Below are 7,613 nucleotides of genomic sequence, written 5' to 3' on the forward strand. Positions count from 1 at the left end.
AACATCAAAGAAAATAGATGTCTGCTTTTATCTCTTCTTACAGGAAAACACTTCAAAGAAAATCAAACCACTCTTTCTTCATTGCATTGCGTATGGTTTCCATGGATGACTCTTACACACATCATTCCAGCCATGTTTTACAAGATAGAACACATTCAATGTGCATTTCATTCATAAAACTACTGTCTTAATACATACTCTAGAGCTAGCTTCTTTGCATATTATGGTGTTTATTTCCTCTTTCTGCCTTCTATGTGCTTTCACAAATTATCTGTATTACATAAAATTTTTGCAAATATTTCCCCTAAGTCAATATATTCTTGGATAAATTAATTCCTAGACAAAAATTCCTAGACAAAAGAGTTACAAAACCAGGATCAATACCTATTACAAGCCTATATCCCTCTCCCTTTTTATTGCATTCTACACAAATACAGTACCTTCTACTTAGTCATATATGTTTCATAAAACTTATAGGAGGCCGTTGGTTTGGACTGAGCTCCTACTCTAAGCCCAACAGACCAAATCAAAATGGAGTCATTCATGCTAAAGTTTTATATAACCAAGCAGAAACTAAATTGTCTATATGACCTTCCCAGAGATAAGGAGAATGAACAATAATAGCCAAATCCCTAAACAAGCCAGCTTTAGCTGGCATGATAAGAAGTCTCCTGTGTTTAACCTTTATAGGGAAAGTAACTTTGAAACAATCAATCTGCTTTTATTTTCTTTTTCTCCTTTTCTCAGCCATTTTCTATATTTAAAACCACTCTGCTCAGTTTATCAGAATACTCATTCTAATTTTTATGTTTATACTCTATTTTACAGAATAAGTTGTTGCCTGATTCTAGATTTATAAATAAAAGACAATTAAGATCTTTAAATTTATTATATTTTTTCTTTTAACATATGTAATGCAATATTTTTTATAAATTGTGTTGATTCAATTAATAAGATATGCTTACTGTAATATACTCTCACACTCAACACAGGACACTTCTGTGACCAGATGTGTAGTGGATTTCCCCACACATCAAACAATTCTTCAGCAAACACTAACTGGGTATTCTATAATTACATTCAATTCTGAGGCTATTTGCCTGGGGATGGTGTTAGATCTCACAGGTTGTGGGCTTAGTCCCACAAGCTTGTCCTCACTTCAGGGGCTAATCTCAAGTCATAGGCTGTCAACTATACTTCTGATTGACCAGCTACAAACCGAGGTTCCCATGATCCCCTCCTTAGGTCTGATTATTTTGCTAGAGTGGCTGCAATTGTCCGATGGGTTCATCTTGCCTGCTACTGCACAGATAAAACCAATTCACTGAGACAGTATTATTGCAGTAAAGAAAGAGTTTAATTATGGCAAGGCCAGCCAAGTAGAAGGATAGGAGTTTATTGTTACTCAAATCAGCCTCCCTACCAACTCGGGCTAGAGTTTTTATGGATAATTTGGTGGGCAGGAGGCTAGGGAATAGGTGCTGCTGATTGGTTGGAGATGAAATCATTGGTGTGTTGAAAACGTTTGGAAAACAGTCTTCCTGTACTGAGTCTGCCACAGGGTGGGAGCCACAGAAACCCATTGCGTGATTAGTCATGAGTCTGAGTGGGGTCAGTGGGTTACCAGAATGCACAAGTCTAAAAAACATCTCAAAAGATCAATTTTAAGTCCTGCACCAGTGATGTTAACTATAGGAGCAATTGGAGAAGTCATAAATCTTATGATCTCTGGCCACATGACTCATGAGAGGTAAGGGATTATAGAAACTGTATCTACTTTTTAGCTGAATTCAGGTATCCGCCATAATCCTAATCTCATTTTATGGCCTTTGATTAGTTTTACAAAGGTAACTTTATTCCCTAGGCAAAGAGGGGGTTAGTTCCAAGGAGGGATCATTATCATCCTTAATACCTGTCAACTAAATTTCTCCCATGGTTAGCTTGGCCTACACCCAGGAATAAGAGAGGATAACCAGTGTTTGAGGCTAGATGCAAGATATATGCAGCCATGCCACACTTCTCCCACTGTCATGTAACAGCCGACGGGTTATTTCTGCCCGCTGCACAGACAAAACCAGTTCATTGAGACCATGCTTTTATAATAATTAAAGAGTTTAATTAAGACAAGGCTGGCCATATGGGAGTCAGAGTTGTTACATCAGTCACCCCAAAGGCTCAGAGGTGAGAGTTTTTCAAGGATAGTTTGGTGGGGAGAAGGCTAGGTGATGGGTGCTGCTGAATGATTAGGGCTCAAATCATAGGAGTGTAGAAAACGTCCTCCTGTGTAGTGTCAGCCTCTGGGTGGGGCCACGGGGCTCATGGAGTCAGAAACACAAAAGAAAAAACACCTCAAAAGACCAATCTTAGGTTCTGTAATAGTGATGTTATCTATAAAATTAATTGGGGAAGTTACTAATCTTATGAAGAACAATGGTTGGTTGTTGTTTAACTACACCTACATCTTGGCAGAATTCGAGCCCCTCTTATAATCTTAACTTTGTGGCCTTTCATTAGTTTTGCAAAGGTGGTTTTGTTTTGGGAAGGGCTTCTATCATCCTTGCTTTAAGGTTAAACTATAAACTAAATTTCTCAGCAAGTTAGCTTGGCCTACTCCCAGGAATGACCAAGGGCAGCTTGAAGGTCAGAAGCAAGATGGAGTGAACTATGTCAGATTTCTCTCACTGTCATAATTTTGCAATTTCAGTCACAATCTTTGTAAAGGCAGTTTCATGGCTCACAGAACTCAGGAAAACAGGTTTCTTGGTTTAAAGGGTATAAATTGTGAAGCATCCAGAGGAACAACCAGGTAAGGAGTGGCATAGGGCAAGGCATAGGGCATGGGCGAGGAGTTTTCATGCCCTCTCTGGATACCACCCTTCTAGCATCTCCATGTGTTCAGCAGCCTGGAAGCTCATCAAACTTTGTTGCTCAGGAGTTGTCATAAAGCCTAATGTCCAGCCTCCTCGCCCGTTCTCAGAGGTCAATGGGTGGGACTGAAAGTTCCAATCCTCTAATCAGTTGTTCTTTCTCCTGTCTGTCACATCCTGAGGCCATCTAGAGACCCCACACTATTACAAGTCACTTCAGTTGCAACAACTCAGGTAGCTATGAAAGGGGCTCATCGTGAATAACCAAAGATACTCCCAACACTTAGGAAATTCCAAAGGTTTTCGGAGCTCTGTGGCAGGAACTGAACACAATGACTAAATATATTTTATTGCATACCACACTACCAACAAAACATCTTTTAGACTGTTTTCTCGGAAATTATGGCAATGATTTTAAAGGCATTATAGTATCAGATCTGTGTTTCTCTAAGTCTAGTGTAGTCATTATTTAGCAAACACTTGTATAGTGCCAGGCACTATTCTAAGTGCTTTGTAATTGTTAACTCACTTAACCTCTGTAGCAATTTAATGAGATAGGTTCCATTATCATCCCTATTTTACAGACAAGGAAGCTGAAGCACAGAACTCCTACATAATTTACCTATAATGAATGGTTGAGCTGAGTACAGGAACACAGGTAGATTGACTCCATAACCACGATCATAGCCTAAGAACATCTGGGGGTGCTTGTCTCAATGTAGATTCTGGGTCTTTACTATAAGCAATTCTATTCTATTTGGCTAAGGCCCCCAAATCTGTATGACTTCCTGTATTTGTTTGCTTGTTTAACAAGCACCTTCAGTGTTGCTAATCTGATAGAGTTATTTTACATATTGCATTTTAAAAGGGAAATGCTAGCTTGGAAAACTCCTGCAGCCCTGTCTTTCTGTGTTCTAAATTTTCTTGAATACCTGCATTTATTTTACCCATAGGAAAAGTAAGAAACTTATTATGTTATGTGAGTTTTATGGGTTCCAAGGCCATCTCAAGCTTTTTGGTTTAATGTAAAATTCCAATATTTTGTTTCACCTAGACTAGTTCATGATGAAAATGCAACCTCTCCTCATTATGAAAATGCAACCTCTCCAATTGTTAATCTATTATTTATGAGATTTGTATAAACGAGGAATTAGAAAACAAGCTTTTAGAACAGGCTTTGGAATAGGGAGTATAAGTGTAGGAATTACCTAAGACGGGGGTGGGAAAAAAGGCGCTGGCAGAGAGATTGCTGTAGCTTCTTGGTCTTGCCTAGGGCTGGCTGTGTTGCTGATGATACAGGCATGTGGTTTTAAAACCTTATCAGTCAGTGTCAGGTACCTCTCCTTTTTAGAATCAGCATCTCTGGGTGTCATTCCCTTTTTGTCAGTAACTCATTTATAGATTCTGCCTCTTGTGAATTTCATTACATGAACTCTTTAGGCAAATGGGATGTGAAGTAGCATGGATTGGAGATGCATTTTGGTATTGATCATGCTGGGGCTATGTATAGTAAGGAAGTTAAAAATCTTCACATCAGATCAAATGCTGTTCAATCAGCCAGGAAAGGGTATTGAACACAAAGATGCCGATTACAGCTTCTTTGCAGTTGGCACCTCCATGAAATGGCGAGTGAAAGAAACGGACTCTAAATGCTCTAGCGTTTCTATTTCAGCTGGTTCAAAGCAAGAGTTGATGGTGAAGTTTGACAGCTATAGTGTTTCTCACCTGAAATAATTAGCAGTAATAGTACCTAAAAGCTAAAGCTCTTGAAAAAGGAGCCACCATGCTGCTCTTGTATAGCTACCTTCAGCCAGTTATAAACGAGTTCCATTTCAGCCACAGCTAAATTTTTAGTGCACTGCTAGAGAAGAAAGAGTCTAATTATTCCAGTCACTATAATTTGAGATAATTGACTCTGGTGTTACATCATAGTTCTTACAATACCAACAAAGAAAAAGACATTTGTAGCATTACAGTAAATAAGGTATTCCACTACCAAATTGAAAGCGTTATCCCCCTCCTCTCCTGGGAGTATTAATGTCTGGCTATAGTTTCAAAAGGAAACATTACCTCTGCTCCAGCAGGTTTCCAAGTCTATTTCATTGTAGTGAATACAGGGAAGGAATTAAATAGTGTTTAGTCATCCCAGAGGTCACAAGGAATATTATAATTCCAGAAAACTTCACTTTGCAGCTAAAACCCTTCATTGTTTCAGCTTGGCAGCTTTACTGGGGAGGACAAGTTTTGAGACTGAATTGCGGCACTGAACATGCATTAAACACAATGGGCTTGCTATTGTCAAATTATTTATGCCACTTATGAATTTTAGCAGTTTGACCATAAAGAGCAAGTATCCAAGATTTCTATTAAGAATAAGATTCATAAATACTGAAACTATTCATTTGCTTCTTATAACTCAAACACAAATTTTTGATTGGATCAGAGAGCGTATAATAATGATGGAGAATCAGACACATCATATCTTAGACATTTTTATATGGCTCTGTTTAAATCTCATGGCGTAATACAAAGCAGCATGATGTAGTGGAAACACCGTTACATTTTTGAATAACACAAGCATAGTCTCAAAACCAGTGTATCTTAAGCGCAGGACTATGATCAAATTCTTGTGGCTCATCCATGAGATGGGAATAAAAATATTACCTAGCTCATGTATGTTTTACTGCATAAATAACAATAGAAAAGGCCCAGTTGCTCAGCATAGTATCAAATACTCATTTAAAACATAATAAACGTAATTTATTATTGTTACTATTATCATCATAATTATTGCCACAGCTTTTACACTAATTTAAATAATTAGTTTTTCCGGATAAATATGATAAACAACACTTTGGCAGAGAATGGAATAAAGGTGACATTTTTCTTTCCAAGTTGTAGACAGGTGCGTGTTTTCAGTTTGATAGAATATTACCTAATTTCCTATAATGCTGCTGTGATATAACTTCCTAGCTAGTTATGTCAAATTATGGTGACTTTTCTTTAATAGCAATGTGCCAGATACAAACATTTTTATTTATGCCTGGACACACAGCTAGTGTTATTGTTAGCCTCTCTTGATATTAGTGGTGGCCATTTTACTGAGTTCCGGCAAATGAAAAGTGGTTGGAAGTGACATTTGCCACTTAGACTTGAAATACAAAAACTTCTTCATCATACAAAGCTCCGTCTCTTTCCCCATTTGTTACATGGGAATTAACATCCATTTGTGTACTAAATACAGCTCCTAGGTCCTGGATGCTACAAGAACAGAACTTTCCTATGAGAGCAAACACAAAGACATCACCAGATAGAATTTATGTTAGAGAGAAACTCGCATTGTGCTTTGCCACCAAGTTTTGAGGGTTTATCTGTTAGAGCAACTAGCCTTAGCTTAAGTGATAGAAGCATACTTGTTTACCATTTTCTTACTTGTGAAAAACCACATTAAAAAGCACAATATAGGTTTTTTCAATTGTACTATTGAGAAGTAGGAAATTGAAGGTGACTGATTTAGTAGATCAGAAAATAGATAGAGCCAAGGGAAAATTATTGCCAATGTAGAATTTTTTACCTATCCAAAGTATCAAGAGTGAGAAGTAGAATTTACACATTTTTAAATATGCAAGGTCTTGATGCAATAACTCCAAAACTGTTGAAAATTATGGTCTGAAGACAGGAAAATAATGAAGAAAGAGAAGCAGAGGATCCACTATAGGAGATGGGCAATGGAAATTCCGGGGATGATATTGAAGAGAAGTACCTTCAATTCTCGAAGAACAATGGCTCTGTGTAGCAGCCCTAGAAATCAACCAGGCCAACAGCAAAGCAAGAAAGAAATGAAGGGACTCTCTCTTAGTCACTCTGGTGTTTCCAAATGAAATAGCGATAGGTACATGGGAAACTGGGCACATGAAAAATGAGACAATTATTAGTTTCAGGGAAGAGAAAACCTGTATAAAAAAAGAAATGCATTTGTATTATGCAACATATCTATTGTGATTAGCAGTTGCATGAAAATGTGATGTTAAAAATGTTTTAAGTTAATCAAATAAAAAATTATGACACAGCTACATTGAAAGGCTGGAAGAAAGGGATGTGTGTGTGGATATTAAAAAGGGTGCATCCTTATTTTCTAAAGTAGGGAGTGATCAGAAAATATCTAAAACTGAAAAATCATAACTGCAACCACAATGTGAGCCTGTTATGTAGAAATAAGAAGATATACCACTCCACACCCTGAAACAACTGGTTAGAGTATGGAGAATTCTTTTCTTTTGGAAGCAGGAATCATAGGCTGGATAGGAGAGAAGTGAGGAGGCTTAAAGGACTAGTAAATTTTTAATATTATGTACATATAAATATAACTTAAGAATTAAATGGGCTTACAGATGTCACACTCCTACAGCAATGCCTGGAAACATCATTCTTACACTCCACCTTGCCCCAAGAAGCCATTAAAGATTAAGTCTAAGCTTACAGTGTTTATACTATCCATGAGCTACCCAATATCCCAATGACCTATTACTACACAACCCGCTTGCAATCTCTACTGTTTCTACCTTTACGTATGACTGGAACACTGCTCATTCTTTCACGTATTTTAGTTACCAGCTTTATCTGTGCAATCAACAGAACCTCCAACCTGCACCACAGCCACAGCCCACCCACCAGACTTCTTGCCTTTCCTATTGTTCCTTCAAATCTGTTCTTCACACATAAGCCCAGAGTTATCTTCTTAAAGGT

Source organism: Cebus imitator, unplaced genomic scaffold, assembly GCF_001604975.1.
Source record: "Cebus imitator isolate Cc_AM_T3 unplaced genomic scaffold, Cebus_imitator-1.0 Scaffold86, whole genome shotgun sequence".
Classification (NCBI taxonomy): domain Eukaryota; kingdom Metazoa; phylum Chordata; class Mammalia; order Primates; family Cebidae; genus Cebus; species Cebus imitator.